The sequence below is a fragment of the Tiliqua scincoides genome, chromosome 4, assembly GCF_035046505.1.
Source record: "Tiliqua scincoides isolate rTilSci1 chromosome 4, rTilSci1.hap2, whole genome shotgun sequence".
Lineage (NCBI taxonomy): Eukaryota > Metazoa > Chordata > Lepidosauria > Squamata > Scincidae > Tiliqua > Tiliqua scincoides.
In genome coordinates this window covers 193,282,636-193,299,128 of record NC_089824.1, presented here as the reverse complement: position 1 = coordinate 193,299,128, position 16,493 = coordinate 193,282,636, and the positions used below count along the sequence as shown (strand labels likewise).

The following is a 16,493-nucleotide window of genomic DNA, read 5'->3' as shown; positions in this document are numbered from 1 at the left end:
GCTGAGTGAGTATCACTCAACCAGGGACTGACACTTCTGCATCTGATATAATCTCTCTATAATCACCATAGATGCTTTGGACATATTATTGACCTTAACATCCTATGGTCAAAGTATAGGAGGTATTAAGGGCAGGAGGTCTGGTCTAGAGGGTAGAGCCTCTGTCTGCCTGAAGATAACATCCACAAGGTCGCCAGTTCGAGGCCACCGGCACCGTGCGACCTTGGAGCAGCTGACAAGCTGAAGCCAAGCAATTCCATCTGCCCTGAGCGTGGGAGGATGGAGGCCAGAATGTGAAGCCAGATCGGAATGAAACACCTTGAATGTAGTGGTTCTTGAAAGAAAGAACCTTCTTTGAAATTGTAAAAATCCCTATTTAATAGGGATTTAAATAAGCCTGCCTATGTAAACTGCCTTGAATAAAGTCTTGAATAAAGACCAAGAAAGGCGGTATATAAATACCTGTTGTTGTTCTTATTATTATTAAGTTCATTATAGGCCTCTGTGCACTTTGTTTTTTGCTAAAGAGCAACCACATGGGGTGAAGGCTGGGGAATTCAGATTAGGTCTGTGGGAGGGGGATTTAATCTTTTGCCCCTGCTGTGGTCCCTGTCTGCACACCCACATCCCACAGCTGTTGCAGGAAAGCTCCCACTGACACCAATGAGAACTTTCTTCTTGGGGCAAATAGCTACAGGGGAGCCCAGTCCAGATCAAGCCCCTGATGGGGACAAAGGGCTAATTAAAAAGCCCTCCCCTATTCCATAGTCCTCATTCTGATCAGGTTCCCTCACAGCTACAATTTAGCAAACAGAGCATATCAGGACTAATGATGCATTCCACGTCTTGTGCAGTTTGACCACTTCTTTATTTCTTCTACCTTGAAGCTTGCAAAAAAGAGTCCAGATTCTACCAGGTCACCTCAAAATGCACACACCAAAGCAGGAGAACACTTGTCACAAATTGAACATGTAGTTTACAGATTTCGATTCTGAAACCAGAATTTGGGCTTTTGACTTCTACCTTTTAAACCTGTACATGATGGTAGTGTATCAAAGCAGAGGATATTTTGTTGCCTGATTTTCTGTCAGTGTGCAATACTAAATGGATGGTGGAAGGATGGGCAAAATAACATTTTGATCTACTATCATATATACCGGGGTGGTCCAACACGTGGCCTACGGGCTGCATGCAGCCTGTGAGGCCTCTTTTGTCAGCCTTCAAGAACCCTGCACACCCAACCCCTCCTCCTGCTTCAGCGACTTTTTGATCTTCCTGCCGCGCCATTGCAACTTCTCCTTTAGAGAAGAAGAAACCACAATGGTATGGCAGGGAGATTGAAAAGCCTTGATGCACCCACCGCCTTCTCCTCTACCTGCTTCTTCTGCCACCCAGCACAGAACCAGAAGTAACTGGTGGTGACATCATCGTGTTGCTATCATTTATTTCTGCATTTGTGTTTTCAGAGGATGGGGACAGCATACTGTGGCCCTCTTAGCAGTAAAAATTGGACCACCCTGATATATACTGATAGTATCTATGAATCATTTGATGCCTGCAATAGCTATGCCTCCACCTCTGAAGTATGAGGAGATCCCCCTGACGTTTGTCTGACAGCTGGCATGCTCTAGAAATCATTTCCATTTGCTCTGCAGTGTCTTTTAACCAGCTAGTCTGGGCTGGGAAGGCATGATGTGACTGTGATCGGTCCCACTTCCTCGACTTCCCTTCACTCCTTTTTTCCTTCCTGTCACTTCACATTCCTGTCGTTCTTATATCCTGCTTGCCCCACTCCTGTGAAGTGTTTTGTTTATCTTTCCAGGGTGGAGAGGCAACTTGAGATGTTGCAGGCTGCTGAAACCAAAAGTGCAGGCTCTCTTTAGTACTCTGGGTTGTTTTTCTTCTATCTTTCAAGATACTTGAAAAGGGCACAGAGGATATAAAAACATGTCAGTGTCAGTAGCAAGAACACTGAAGACAGTTTAAAGAGACAGTAGCAACATCGTCCTTTTCTTTAGAGAGCTGGTTACTGATTTGAATTGCTGATTGTTGAAACCTGAGTGACTTCTTTTGGATTTTTTCTGTAATGATTTGGCAGGGAGCAGGCAGAAGTTTATATACCTCCTCTCTCAGAAGTCGGAAAGTGCCTGGGAGTTTGCAGCTTCTTTAGTAGGAATAAAGCAGAAGCAGCGTTGGTTGCATCTAGGGATATTTTGTAAGCATTTGAGTAGGATGCCTGCGAGAAACTAGGACAGTCATTTTCAACCACTCTGCCCTGGCACATTGGTGTGCCACGAGTGGTCCACAGGTGTGCCACAGGAATTTAGGGTAAGGTCATTTATTAGTAGGGCCAATGGGGGATGTGAGCCCCCCACTGACAGCATGGTGTGCCTTGTCAATTGTCCAAAACCTGATGGTGTGCCTTGACAATTCTAGTCAGTGTGCCTGAGATGAAAAAGGTTGAAAATTGCTGAACTAGGAGTAAGAGCATTCAAGCAGCCCTTGCTGAATGCTCACAAGCAGCACTGAGGCAAGCATAGCCATAATTGGAACCTGTTCCAGGCAGATCTATGCTCCCTTCAGTTTGGTGAGCCATCTCTCCTTTCCCCTGTCCCAACACCCCCTCCTGTAAAAACAAAACAAACAAACAAAAAACCCTGACTGACTTTGGAACAGGGTGGCCCTTTTCTTCAGTGAGAATAGTACAAAGCATTATTTCCTGCCAAGGATCCTGGGATTTGTAGTCCTAGCCCAGTACTTGGCAGGAAAAGACACCATGGCCATCTGTGCCTTCCTCCAATGGGAGAATACATTATAGGGCAGCATTTCTCAACATATGTCCCCTGCTGTATCATTATGCATGGTCCACCTTTCAGAAGTACCACTTGAATTAATTGGTTATGACATCGTCACCAGTTACTTCCAGATTGGGAGGCCTGATGCGATGCGAAAACACTGGTAAGAGGCTCAGGGTGGATGGGAGAACCTTTTCGCGCGTGCAGAAAGCACTCACTGGAGCTCTGACCACTGAACTGAGCCTCCTACCACTGTTTGTCATGTTGCATAACTGGTCTTGCTGCCAGGTGGAGGGGGTCTGGGGCTCCTGTGAGTACTACCGGATACCACCTGAAGTACCACCAGTGGCACAAGAAGCACTATTCTAGGGCCTCTGGTTCCTGCCACTGCTTCTTCTGTCCCAAGGTAGGTTTCTGGGAGGCCTTGGGACATGCCTTGGGAACTGGAAAATGCCAATGAGCAAACCCTTTCAGAGAGCACAGAGGGATGCTCATAAATTCCTAGTAGCATCTTGGTGCTGATTACAAAGCAGAAGGAGATCCTTTCAGGTGAGGGAATGTTACACTTTGTATTGTGCTCCATACAGCAGTGTATATGTAACCATGCAGCAAAAATATGCATTTGTGTAAAGCGGGGGGAGACAACGCTTTCTCCAGCTGGGGCCCTTTCCTGTGTGCTTACTTATGGGTGTATGTCTCTATGATGTTGCTTATCACTGATACCTTTTACAGAGGAATGTTTATTATTTTATTTATGTAACATGTTTATATCCTACTTTCTATTCTACAGGGAGCCTCAAGGCGGCTTATAACAGCCATGAAATGAGCAATTAATCCATGTCCAATTTTATTTCTGTTTAGCCATTAAACAAATCCTTACAAGAGGACTGGCAATAAAATGACTTGAAAAACACCCAAACATTCATCACACAGCCAATTACATTTGGCTGAGCAAGTTCTGCTCAGCAAACAGCAGAGGTGTCCAGGTCTGCAACTAATAATTCAGTTTGTACCCCAAAACTCTCTGTAATGGCAGCATTTTGACTTGTCTCCTGAATCCTAAGGCAAGAAAAGGACCAACAGAAGGGACTTCTGCAGTCTCAGGACCATCACTGAGAAGAGCCTGCCACATGTAAACCATCAGATGGCGGGGGTACGCAGCACATGTACCATCCACAGTGCATTGTGAGTTAATTACTTATAGTACCTGGAGTGGGATAGGTGGGATTAATTTAGGATAGTGTTTCTCAAACTGTGGGTCGGGACACACTAGGTGGGTTGCGAGCCAATTTCTGGTGAGTCCCCATTCATTTCAATGTTTTATTTTTAATATATTAAACTTGATGCTACCATGGAATGTGACTGCATCTGGGAAAATGTTACAGCTCTGTACATTTAGCAGGCTACTATGTAGATACTTTTACCAATGTTAGTAAATGGAACTTACTTTTAGGTAAGCGTGGGTAGGATTGTAGCCTAGGATTGTTAAAATTTTCCAGCTTGATGATGTCACTTCCAGTCATGACATCACTTCCAGTGGGTCCTGACAGATTCTCATTCTAAAAAGTGGGTCCCAGTGCTAAAAATTTGAGAACCACTGATTTAGGATATCTGTATGCTGGGGACCCCATGCGATCAAGTTAGGTAATACTGCAGAGGTTGCAAAAAAGGAATTGGTGAGCTCCACTTTGGTTCATGAGCTAGTAGATGCCTACTTAGGGTGGAAAGAAACAGTACAAACTGCTGAACTATACTGGCTACTGGTTATGCTACAATCTTTGTTTGTGCATCTAGATCTTTCCTTCCCACCCCCCCACCCCTGCTCCATAACGCTGATTACATATAATTAGTAGCAGCACTTGAAGGAACAAGAAGTCCCAAAGGTTGCAACTTGTATTAGAGCCCTCATTTCCATTCGGCAGCACCTTCCATCTGGCAATAACCTAATTGGTGAAACAATGCCATCTCCTCTGACTGATAGCATCTTCCTGGAGGGTTTGGAGATTCATTTATGAAATGTTGGCGTCACAGGTAATTTGGATTGCTACCCTCATTAAGCAGCATGGGGAAAAGAGATCCATGAGATACTGATTTTATTTTTGAAGTCACAGGACAAGGAAGTAAGCAGGGTACAAAAAACCCCCAAAGCATTCTGGTTTTCAGGCTTATGTTCTTAAACTGCTGGTAAAAACTGGTCAAGACTGCTGGTCAATGTTGGTGTTGCAGATTTAGGCTGCAATTCTAACCTCACTTTCCTGGGAGTAGGTCCCATTGAACACAATATGACTTACTTCTGAGCAGACCTGGTTAGATGCCCTTAATATCTACCCTTAATATCTGTGAAGCAGGGATGGTGCTGTATCTGTCACCAAGTGACTTTACAGTAAATATCTATTGAAGGCCATTATTAACACTAGGAGAAATAATTACACATGCCTCCAGCAAGTCTCAATTTTGAGGCCTGTTAGGCCAAGCACTGTATGTTCCTTTAAGTGGCTACCTTCTCCTCTCTCCTCCTCTTCCTCCTCCTTCTCCTTGTACTCCTCCTCCACATTGGCTCATGAATTCCCACCACCATTCCAAACTCAAATGAGACATCACAGTGGTTAATTTCAGCTATTCATAAGAGCTGGTGTCACATAATGGCTAAAAGGGGAGGACCACAAGCCAGGAAAACCTGGTGTGAACCTGGTGCTGGACTCAATTGTTTGGAATAAAGCCCAGCCTCAGCCTCCCATCTGCAAGAGAGGAGGAGGACAGTGTCACTTACAGGACTGTTGTAAGGATTATTGAAATAACATACATGAAACTCTTTGAACACTCCTAAGTAAGCACTATATAAATACTAGGAGGTATTATTATTATTACAAGCTTGGCTTCTGCACTGGATGCTATAGTTGCTCAGGAATTGGACTTAGATATGGACAATTCAGATTCAAATCTCCACTTAGTCATGAAGCGTCCTGGGTGACCTTGGACCAGTCACTATCTCTCAGCCTCACCTACCTCTACCTGGTTGTCATGAGAACAAAAGGAGGAAGGGAATCATTTACACCACCCTGAGTTCCTTGGAGAAAGGACAGTATAAAAATGTGAAAAATAAAATAAATATGTGCCCTTTTCAGCCACTGCCACCACTGAAATCCGCTTCACTCCTGAGCTTTAGGAAGGAATCCTTTCTGATGCTCTCCCTCTGCACCCAATACAAATCTCCATATCTTCCTGGGTAGGCCAAGTCTGCTTGGTAGAAAGGTTGGGAAAAGAGTTTGTGCTAAATTTCTTTCTAAGCACTACACTCCCTCATGTTACATTTGTTCAGGATTCACCTTTTAGCCAGAGAAGTGCACATTCATCTTGACATCTCATGGCATTTTGTCCCAACAATCAGAGCTGACCCAGAGTTTGCCATCCAACCTGAAGCTTCTGCAGATGCTGCCCCTCAACTTGCTAATGCGTACTAGACCAAAACTGTGGAGAAGGCAGTGGTTCAGGCCCTAAACCCTCATGTTGCTCCTTCCTTTAAACAAAACAGGAAATGCAGGACATAGTAACAAAAATAGCATATGCTAATGGCCTGACATATTTGAGGACCTTGCACTAAAAGCTTCCAAGCTGTTTCTGGTGAAATCAGCATCCCATGAGCTGGCAACCCTATGGTTTACATGTTGGGGGAAGTTGCATGCTGCGTGGTCCGTAATCATTATGGCCATCATTAATAACATGATATGAATAAATAATTTCGTTCAAATTTAACTTAATTGCAGACAGAATCCTATTGTGCCTCAGCACCGGAAGAGTGTATGCTCCACCAGTGACAGCTGTCACAAACGAGCCAGAAAGCATGTTGTGACAATGGAAGAATTCAATGGAAAGGCCTGTGGGAAGGCCTGTGCCGGCTTGTTGGTGACTGCAGAACACCAGCATGGGCAGGGTGGAATGGGGCAGTGACGGAGTGTAACAAGGTGGGAGAGGGTGGCAACAGGGGGCCCTTTATAAGATGCAGGCCCTGCACTAGCTTAATCCAGCCCTGCCAGTGGATCCCACATTTCCTGATTTGTTTAAAGGGACCATGTGAGGAAGGGAGGAGGGAAGTGGGTTCTCATCTTGTGATTCACATCCTGCTTGCTTTGGACACCTGGAGCAAAGGGAACCCCAAGTCTGTTTGCTTGTCTCTGTACCTCACCACTCGATACAAGCCACATCGTCCATGGGTGGACCAGCCATGCCAATACTCACAATATCCCAAGAGCCTGTGATCTCTTGGTGTATTTGCTTAGTCCACTTTGAATATTGCAAGGGGTGAGTGGATGGGATAGAACAGACAATGGCCATGATATATAGCCCTGTGCATTCCAGTATGCGTGGAATTTCATCCACCTAAGCTAGCCACCTTGTCTGCCTGTGAAAGACTTTGGGTCACAGCCTATCCTGGTAGGATGTACCTCGCAGTCATTCTGATCTCATTACAGTAGGACTTCATACCACACTATTAATAGTATACGTATAAAAACAGCAAATGCTGATATACGCACCTCTTTTCTGGAGGAGGAAAAACAAGACTCATATCTTCAGTTACTATGGATTTGAGGATTAGCTATAATAAAATGACCTTCAATACTCAGCACTGTGTCAGGAAGAGTCCTGCTCTTAAGATAGTATATTGAAGATGAAAAGAGGAGAAAGTGAAGACCACAATTTCCATTTACTTCATTATCGTTAATATGAAGCTTAGGATGATCAACTTGTTATATGATAAAAATATTTTTTAAGTGCTACAGAGGCAAGAGATTATTCTGTAGAAGATCTCAAACCTATCTGCTTAACGTGTTTGGGCCTGGAGGCACGCAAGGTCTCTCCTTGGGTTTTATATGCAATATCTCTTGATCCAAGAAGTCTTTCTAGCATGAATTATTAACCCCCAGCAATCTGCACAGTCTTTTCTGTGGCATACCATATGACAAGACATGTTTTAAAAGAATATGTAGAGGTACCTACATATGTGTCCAATCCTTTCAGTATGTAGGTACCTTTACCTTTCAGTATGTAGGTACCTTTACCTTTAAGTAAAGGTAGCCTGAGGATATTGCATACAGTGGACTCTTCTTATATGTGGGTTCAGCACCTATGGATTTGAATCAGTGTGGGTGCTGAGCCTGCGTCTGGAGAGCCTCAAGGAACTCCTGGATGTGACTACTGATCATGTCCAGGAGGTGTTCTGAGGTGTGGAAAGGTCGCAAGTGGCCTCCCCGTGCCTCAGAATGCCTCCTGAATGCTTCAGAAAAGCACTTCTGGTTTTTCAGCAAACCAGAAGTGCCTTTCCATGGTATCCAGGAGGCCTTCTGAAGCACGAGGAAGTTGCACATGACTTCCCTGCACCTCAGATGGCCTCCTGGACACTTCAGAAAGGCACTTCCAATTGTGCTCCCATATGCTAATTATCTGTGGAATTCTGTATCCATGGGGGGGGGGGGTGTCCAGGAACAAATCTGCCATGGATACCAAGGTCCCACTGTATTACCACATTACATGCCACTAACATCTATATATATTTAACAATGAAATCATGTTTTCTCAAATATTTTACTCAGGAAAAGAATCCTAGGTGATGGGGATGAAATTGACCCATTCATCTCAAACAGAGATTATCATTGAATTGATGGGACATCAAAGGTCATTTGGGGCCCAATCTTACGCTTTACTGGCCTGCATAGTGTAGAGTTGCTGACACAGCCTCACTGCATCCTACAGTCTGGCTGGAGACCAGGTCAGTTGCAAGAGATAAGTAGAGAAAAGTTTTACTTACCTCGCTGGACACTCTTTGGACCCATATGGGCCTACTCAGAGCTGGCATAGAGTTGTTAGGTTGAAGGGGACATGTCAGGCTCAGGACAGGGGTTCCTGATCTGTCATATATGAATAGGATTGGGCTGTTGGCTCATTTGGGGGATTCCCTAGACTTAGAGTATTCTTAATAGATGCTTCTTCAGTCTTCCCTTTAAAAGTTCGACAAAACACTTGCAAACGGAAATGTGATAGCTTTTGTGGGCCCCGCTTCAATTACCCTGATGCTCTTAACTCTAAGAAGGTTTTGCCACTATCCATTTTAGATAGCTTCTTTGTGCTCCTCACTGAGTTTTTGGAAGTGCCTGGAAGTGCCTGCTGATACAGTAGCAGCCCTTGGACAGTGCCATTGGCATCCTACGCTTAGTAACCATTAGTCTGTTTGAACTCTTGAGCCTTACAACTTGGTACTCAGACTTTTGAGTTACCTCATATGTGGTTGCAGGGCTGCATCAGTTCAAAGCAGGGGGGAGGGACTTCAACATGGTTCTGGTGACATGTAATGTCCCACTGAATTGATGTTTCATGGCAGTCTCTTCCCCAAAACAGGCAGAAGATAATTAAAGGTGTTTAGCAAATCAGGTTTTGTTTGTGCCACATTAACATCCTACGCTTGTTAGATAAATCCATTTTGAATGTTTCTAAATTGATTCTAATGCAATCAAACCATTAATCACTTATTAATCAATTTTAATGCTTTCTGCTGTAGTAATGTTTTGTCTGCCCAATTCTTCCTGAGTGTAGATGTTATGGTAAGAGATCACTGAGCTGCATGCAGAGAAATGATGAATATGACAATGACAGATTTTATGACATTATTTACATGTTACAGAGCAGGAGAACCTGACATGGGATGCTGTGTCTAGCAAGAGGCTCATAATTTTCTCAGCATTTAGGTCTGCCGTACTCTAAAAGAGAAGATACGTTCTGGTGGAATATTTAATATGTAACTGTGTGGTCCCCACTCCAGATCAGGCTTCCTGAGATTTCTGAATACTGCACAAATTATAGCTGAAGGCCCCAGCCTTGGTCTCAGCACTGAGGAAGCCCAAGCCAAGGAGTCAGTGTTTGTGTTTAAAAATGCTGGGTGTCCCAAACCATGTTTTCCCCATTGTGTTTCATTCCAACCTTATATATTGGAAGCATGTTGCACTACGGCCATTTTTTTCTCATTCTTTTGCATCTTCGTTTAATGAGGAAACAGGTAGCTCAAGATGTTATCCTGTCTGGGATGAAGGAATGATTGATAGGGATGCTGGGGAAAGCCTCCATTAGAGACTATGGAAAGCTGGAGTCAGCATTATTACTCCTAGAGCCCAATCCTACTCCCACTTGCTGGTTCAGCCTCGCCAGAAAGGGGCATGCTGTATCCAGTGGGATGGGGGTGGACTGGGAGGCTTTGGAGGGGAAAGGGAAATTGTTTCCCTGTAGTCTTCTCTAAGTCTCCTGCTCCAGAATGGGTCTGCTTGGGCCTATGTCAGCTCTGTAGTTGTACAAATCTGAGGAGAGAAAGGGGTGGGAGGCTTGCAAAAGAGATGATAGGGTCCAGCATATGCTATCACCATTGGATCCACCCCCTCCCACAGCTCCAAGAGGCTCTGCAGGCACTGGTAAACTGGTGGCAGGAGTGGACAGGGGGAGTAACAGAGCATTCTGGGATAAGCAACTCCCGCAGGGGTTGCTTCGCTCAGTTACGAATGGCTATGAAGGGAGAATCATAAGTATGGAGCTATTGTCGCTATGCTCCATCTTGGCTGGATGCGTCTGCTTCCTTCTCCCTGCGCCAAATATGATGACAAAAGACTCTTAGAGCCCAATCCTATACCTGTCTACTCAGGAGTAAGTCCCATTATAGTCAATGGGGCTTACTCTCAGGTAAGTGTGGCTAGGATTGCAACCTTAAAGGTGAATTTTCTTTCCAGTTGACCCCAAACTGTATTTTGAATTTTTGCTCTTGCCATTCTTCTAGCAAGAAGAGCCCTAGGCTACTAAAATTTGCAGTACTCAGTTAAGATCAAGTGTCAATAATATATTTCCTATAGACTCATCCTCAATAATGAGGAGATTTGAATTTGTTTTTAAGCCATTTCATGTCTGGGTTGTTCCTGTAACAGGAAATGTTGACAGTGTTGTATTCCTAAACTAATGAAATATGCAATCTTAAAATGTTTGCTTTTTTTCTATTCCTATGAGAAAATATGCCCTTTTAGTTCTCAGGAAGGCATATATATTGAGGTTATGCTAATATGCAAGTCTAGTTAAATCTTGTTGTTCAGTTTAAAAGGATCTTAATTGTCGAAAGGGCTTGATCTCAGATGGTACAACACCTGACCTTCTGGCCTCAAGACGCTGCCTCTGGACATGACCTGAATTGACACTTGGTTTAGTTACCTTCAGCTCTTTTAATCTTCTTCTTTTGTATTATCTGCTTTCTACATTAAACAGCCGCAGGGCCCTGCAGATGGAACAATTCCTTGCAATGAATCATTCAAGTTTCTATTTCCAGAGTAGCCATTGAGTTTGTTGCAATAAAAACAACCAAGAGTTTTGTGACAAGAAAAAGAGACTTTTCTTACTGGCCAATCCTATTCCCCCATGCTATAGAATGCAGTCACGCCCAAGAGGTGCATGCGGCGTGCTATGGTGGGGGGCCTGGGAGAGGTAAGGAAAACTTTTTTTCTGTGGCCTTTTGGTCTATTTCTGACCTATGCCAGCTATACAGCTGGTGCAAGTCCAAGGAAATAAAAGGGGAGGGTGGTCAAGGAAGAGGGGATAGGATCATGGTGTAAGTCACTGCTGCCAGGATCCACCCTCTCCTTCCCCAGTCTACCTCCTGCCCTCTTCCTGATCTGCCCGTGAACTCCCCCTGGCCTCCCTGCCACTGACTTCCTGGGAGCAGCAAAGTCTGGGGTCAGGGCAGCATGAGTACCACAGCTGTTGCTAAGTTTTTAGAGGCCCATAGGATTGGCCTGTAGAATACATATATTCTTTATATGTTGGGCTGCAGTTCTATAAACTTTCCTGGAAATAAGTCCCAGTGAGTCTCAGTGATTCAGTGAGATTTACTTCGAGGAATGCACTGTTAAATTTCACATGGAATTATCACAGACTGTACTGGTTGCCTTCACAGCCATTTGACCCTACTTTTTACAATTCTTTTCTTCATTATATATCTGCGTGCATGTTGATTTCAGTGGAAGTTACGTCAAGCAAAAATATTTAGGATTTAAGTGTATACAGTCTTGCTTTGAACGAGAACAATTCTGTACAATTCAAAAATTTGCTTTTGTAATTTTGACCATGCGCTATTCCACTTTTTATAATTATGTTACATACCGTATTTATCGGCGTATAACACGCACAGGCGTATAACACGCATCTTCATTTTAATAATATGCGGCGGGCGCAGCGCTGACATCACGTCACGACGCTGCGCCGCCGCTAGGCACTATTGGGAACGGGATCCCTTAAAGAGGATTCCGTTCCCTGGACATCGGCGTATAACACGCATACATCATTTGCCCCCTATTTTCAGGGGGGAAAAGTGCGTGTTATACGCCGATAAATACGGTATGTGAGTTTTAACTTTGTTTTAATGTTGTTATTTTTAATGAATCTTGTTAACTGCCTTGGGCATCCATTGGATGGAAAGCAGAGATATAATATTTACAGTAATAAAAAGCCTTTTCTTATTTATCTTGCGCCTTTTGTTCTGTAGATCTCAAGGAGCTACTGAGGCCCTGGTCACTTTAAATGGCATGCCTTTTACTTTGTCTAATGCAGCTCCTGACACAAGGTCTTTTCTTGGTGCTGTCAGGCGGCACCAAACAGGAAGAAGCAGCCATCTATTTTAGCTGGTTGATGTCCTTGGGTCAACTGCTGGCTAGACACACATGCTTGTGTAATCCCACAGTACAAGGAGGATTGGAAATTACAACAGCACTATTGGGAAACTGGGCAGCTATAAATGTCCTGGTCTGAGTTGCCTTGAGGTCTGTGTTGGATAGTTAGGGACACTAAAGTTCTCTCCTAATCCTCCAAGATTCCCAGCCTTGGCATGGTCTCATCTTGAGTATTATATGTCTGACACATACCATCTGTCCATATGTTACAGTGAATATTCGAAATATTGACACTGACATGTGAATGTTGGCAATCTCAGGCAAATGTCTGAAAACTTCAGAGAAATACTAGTGAATGTTGCCAGTATCCTCTGCAACTGTATCATCATTTCCTTACATTTATCCCCCAAATCAGGCCATAGATCTCTATTTTGAAAGAGTCAAAAGTTTGTCTGAGATTGCCAACACTCACATGTGCAGGTAACCATGTGCCTAATTTTGGACATTTGCTGAAAGGCAGCATGCGTGTGTATGCTTTGCAGGGTGTGAGACCCATGCTTTCATCAATGCTCCCTCTGTTTGATCTATAGGAGCTGTTAAAAGAACAGGAGCCAAGCCACCAGGAGCAGCATCAGATACTGGCCAAGAGCCAAGCAGTAGTGTTCAGTGTGCAGGAAGTGCTATGGGGGACACAGTGTGAGACTTTGCCCCAGCAACCTGGCACTGTCACTGCCTGTCACAAAACAAGGTGGGAGAGAATTACTAGAATCTGCTTGCCTTTCAGGGGTCTAGCCACATTCAGCTTGAAAGCAACTGCTGTATGCGTTCATCTTGTTTCATCCACAGAGTAGCCTATGGAATGAATGGCAAAGGTTGTTCGATAAGAACTCAGCCTGGTTTACACATACAGCAGAATGTGGTGGTAAATCCCAAAGGTGGTAAGGTGGACAGTGCTGCTTCCAATGGCAAGTGAGGGATCAAATTTTTGTAGGCTCACCCATGTGGAAGCAACTACAAGTAGAAAGCTAACACATCTTAGAACCTTTCTTCTTGAAGATATCCTTTTCATTGCTGTGCTAGTCTTTTACTTGTTGTCTTCTACAAGTTGTTCTTTTTGCATGAGGGAGCATTTTTAAAAAAATATGATCATCCACTTTCAGTTCTGAAGTGGTACAGTTTATTGTCTCGGCTCATTCTGCTGCATAACCAAGCCTCAGATATTTAGGAGAGTAGGGGAAAAACAGGGAACCTGGAGAGTGAAGGCTAAGGTGGAATGGTGTCAAGGATTGGCCCAGTCAGGCGTTGATTGAGCACCTTGCCCATCAGAGGGCCCTTCCGGCCAGGCTGACCCTTGAACCCTCCAGCACCACTGGCAGCGGTGGCCTGAGTCATCAAAGAGACTGTAAATGGGAGCATTCTTCCAGAGTCTATGTGTCACAGCGTAGCCTTAACGGATGCTCCCATTGGCCACTGCTCATTGCCCATCATCCATCACTTGTAGCTGGTAAGCTTGGAGAGTTGTGGGGACCCAACACACCACAGAGACCCCTAGGGCTTTGACCAAGGCCCTCCAACAACTTAAAGATGGCACTGATGCTAAGCACCTATCTGCATTGTCCTTCATGGGCAAAACAAAATTTAACTGAAGAACCTCTTAAGGATCCATTCCAGACACAGGAACTGTCAGTATATTGTGTGTGCTCCTTAAAATCACAGCCTTGCCTTGACAACAGAGGGGCTGTTTCTATTCCTACCTGTTTGAAAGCTCATCCCAGCTGGCTGTACTTGTTCGAAGGTCACTGATACATTTTCTAAAACCTGGCCTATAAATAGTTCACCTGTAAACAGGACATACAGGCAGACTAAATTAGGACAAGTGGTAGGTCCAGCCGTTGCTGGCCTGGCATATCTCAGCCCTATTCTTGATCTTCTCCCACCTTTTGATTTGACAGGCCGATTTTGAAGTCCTTGATGAGGTAATACCTATCCCAACATGCCTTACTTAGGCAACAAATCATGTCTGACATGCATTCAGTTAAACTGCATGGCAGTTAAAGCTAAAGAAATGGAGCTGTTGTTTAGGGCAGCCTGGCTAGAGCATAAAAATCAGTTCCCACTGGAGTTGTCAACATTTGTAATTTTTTGGTTCATGCACACCTCGGAACACAGCCAGTCTAAGTCCTCCTAATGCCTGAGGTGGTACAAGCAATGCCACACATTCCCGACCTGGCAGTGTGCTAGCTGTTGTCTCCACTCCTCATTCTCCCACTCCCTAGGTTTGAATAAAAAGAGAGGAATAGAGCAGAATCGTGGGAGAGAAGGAGAGTGCTGGGCTAGAGCAGCAGAGACACTCTAGCCCACCACTGTCCTCCACACTTCCTCTTCCAAATCCAGGAAGGAGGAAAAGGAAAAGTTGTAGAGGCCAGTGGAAGTGAACACAGGCAAAAAATCTCTGCCTTTGGGTGACTGCCTCTGTTTCGTGATTGGGTTGGCCCTGGGTTTGCAAATGCTCAGCTTGAAGACAGGGTGATCTTTGCAGTCTTGAAAGTTCTTCTCTAATTTGCATCACTGGCCAGGCACAGTCTGATGGTCCACACCACTGGATGATGGCCTGCACCCATTCCCGGTCACACTTGAGCTCTCCTCTGCAGGCCACAACATCTCTCCCTACTGCCTGGTAAACGTTTTGTGGCTCATTATGCAATGGGAAGGGGAGCAGCAGTCACAGCAGTCACTCTTCCCTGGGCCCAGTGCCATTTAAAAATTCCTAGATGCCTCTCCACCATAACACCTGCTATGTTCTGCTGTTGACCAGAGGAGACGGTTGCTGAACACAGCGAGGGGGGGGGGGGAATGAGGGGCCATTTCGAAGGAAAAAGGAGGCAGACTAATAAATTAGACCAAAAATCCAAGAAGGAAAAGGACATTACAGGTAAGAAGAATTCCTTGTGCACCTTTCCTTGTGCCTACTGATTGGTGCATCACGGAGGATGCTCAGCAACTAGCCATAGTGAGGGGGCTGGAATAACTGAAGTCCTAGGTGCTCAGATATCTGAGGGATGTAACTGGGGGTGGGATCTAAATACAGTTCATTGGGAGATAAAAGGTAAAGGGCATCAGCATAAGCAGAAAATTTCATTCTCCTTGCGGAAAAATGGTGCTTTAGCCATGTCTGGGCTTCATGTTCTTTCGACATTAATCCTGGGCCAAAAGACATGGTCTGTCACCCCAAGGAGAATAGGAGAGTACTGCAACAGCATGCATTGGGCACGACACAAAAGTGTTGTGCCCAAGTTGCTTCCTTCCCATCATGCTGCTGCTGGCCCTGTTTGTTTGGATTTCAATGAACGCTGAAATGAACTCCTCTCTTTCTGCCTCCTCACTCACCTGGGCTGGTGACAATGGCAGCAGTGTTTATATATAGACACAATATATAGACACAATATAGGAAGACACAATATATATAGACACAATATAGGAAGAATACAAAGTCAATAAAATAAGATTTTATTTAAAACTCAATCATATAATTGCCCCCACTTACTGGGCTAAAATGCGCTTTTTAAATAGTGGTGCCCTTATATTTAGCCAGGGGAGATACACTGACTTTACACACCCAAGCAAAGTCTTTTTCCAGTGGTTGTTTGCTGTTGTCTCTTTTCTGTCTTTTCTAAATTTATTTATTTTAGATTCTGAAACTTCTTGGACAGGGAACTGTCTTTTCGTTTATTTTGCAATACAGTACAGTATTATGCAATTTTGTGAACGTTTTGTTGAAAAATATAAATAGTTTAAATAAGTGTTTCTGAAACTGTGGGTCGGGACCCACTAGGTGGGTCGTGAGCTGATATCAGGTGGGTCCCCATTCATTTCAATATTTTATTTTTTAATACATCAGACTTGATACTGCAATGGTATGTGACTGCATTTGGGGTAATGTGACTCATCTGTACATTTAAAGGTATATGCTTTTAACGATAGTAAATGGGACTTACTCCTAGGTAAATGTGGATAG

At 44.2% G+C, this 16,493-nt stretch overlaps 1 long non-coding RNA gene across 1 annotated transcript in view; it reads left to right on the top strand.

Moving 5' to 3' along the window:
- LOC136649110 (uncharacterized) overlaps positions 1 to 16,493 on the top strand; it is a 53,199-nt gene that overhangs the window by 15,732 nt on the left and 20,974 nt on the right. The window contains exon 2 of the long non-coding RNA XR_010794366.1: positions 13,069 to 13,226. This is a non-coding gene — a long non-coding RNA (uncharacterized lncRNA). The remainder of the gene's footprint in view (positions 1 to 13,068; positions 13,227 to 16,493) is intronic.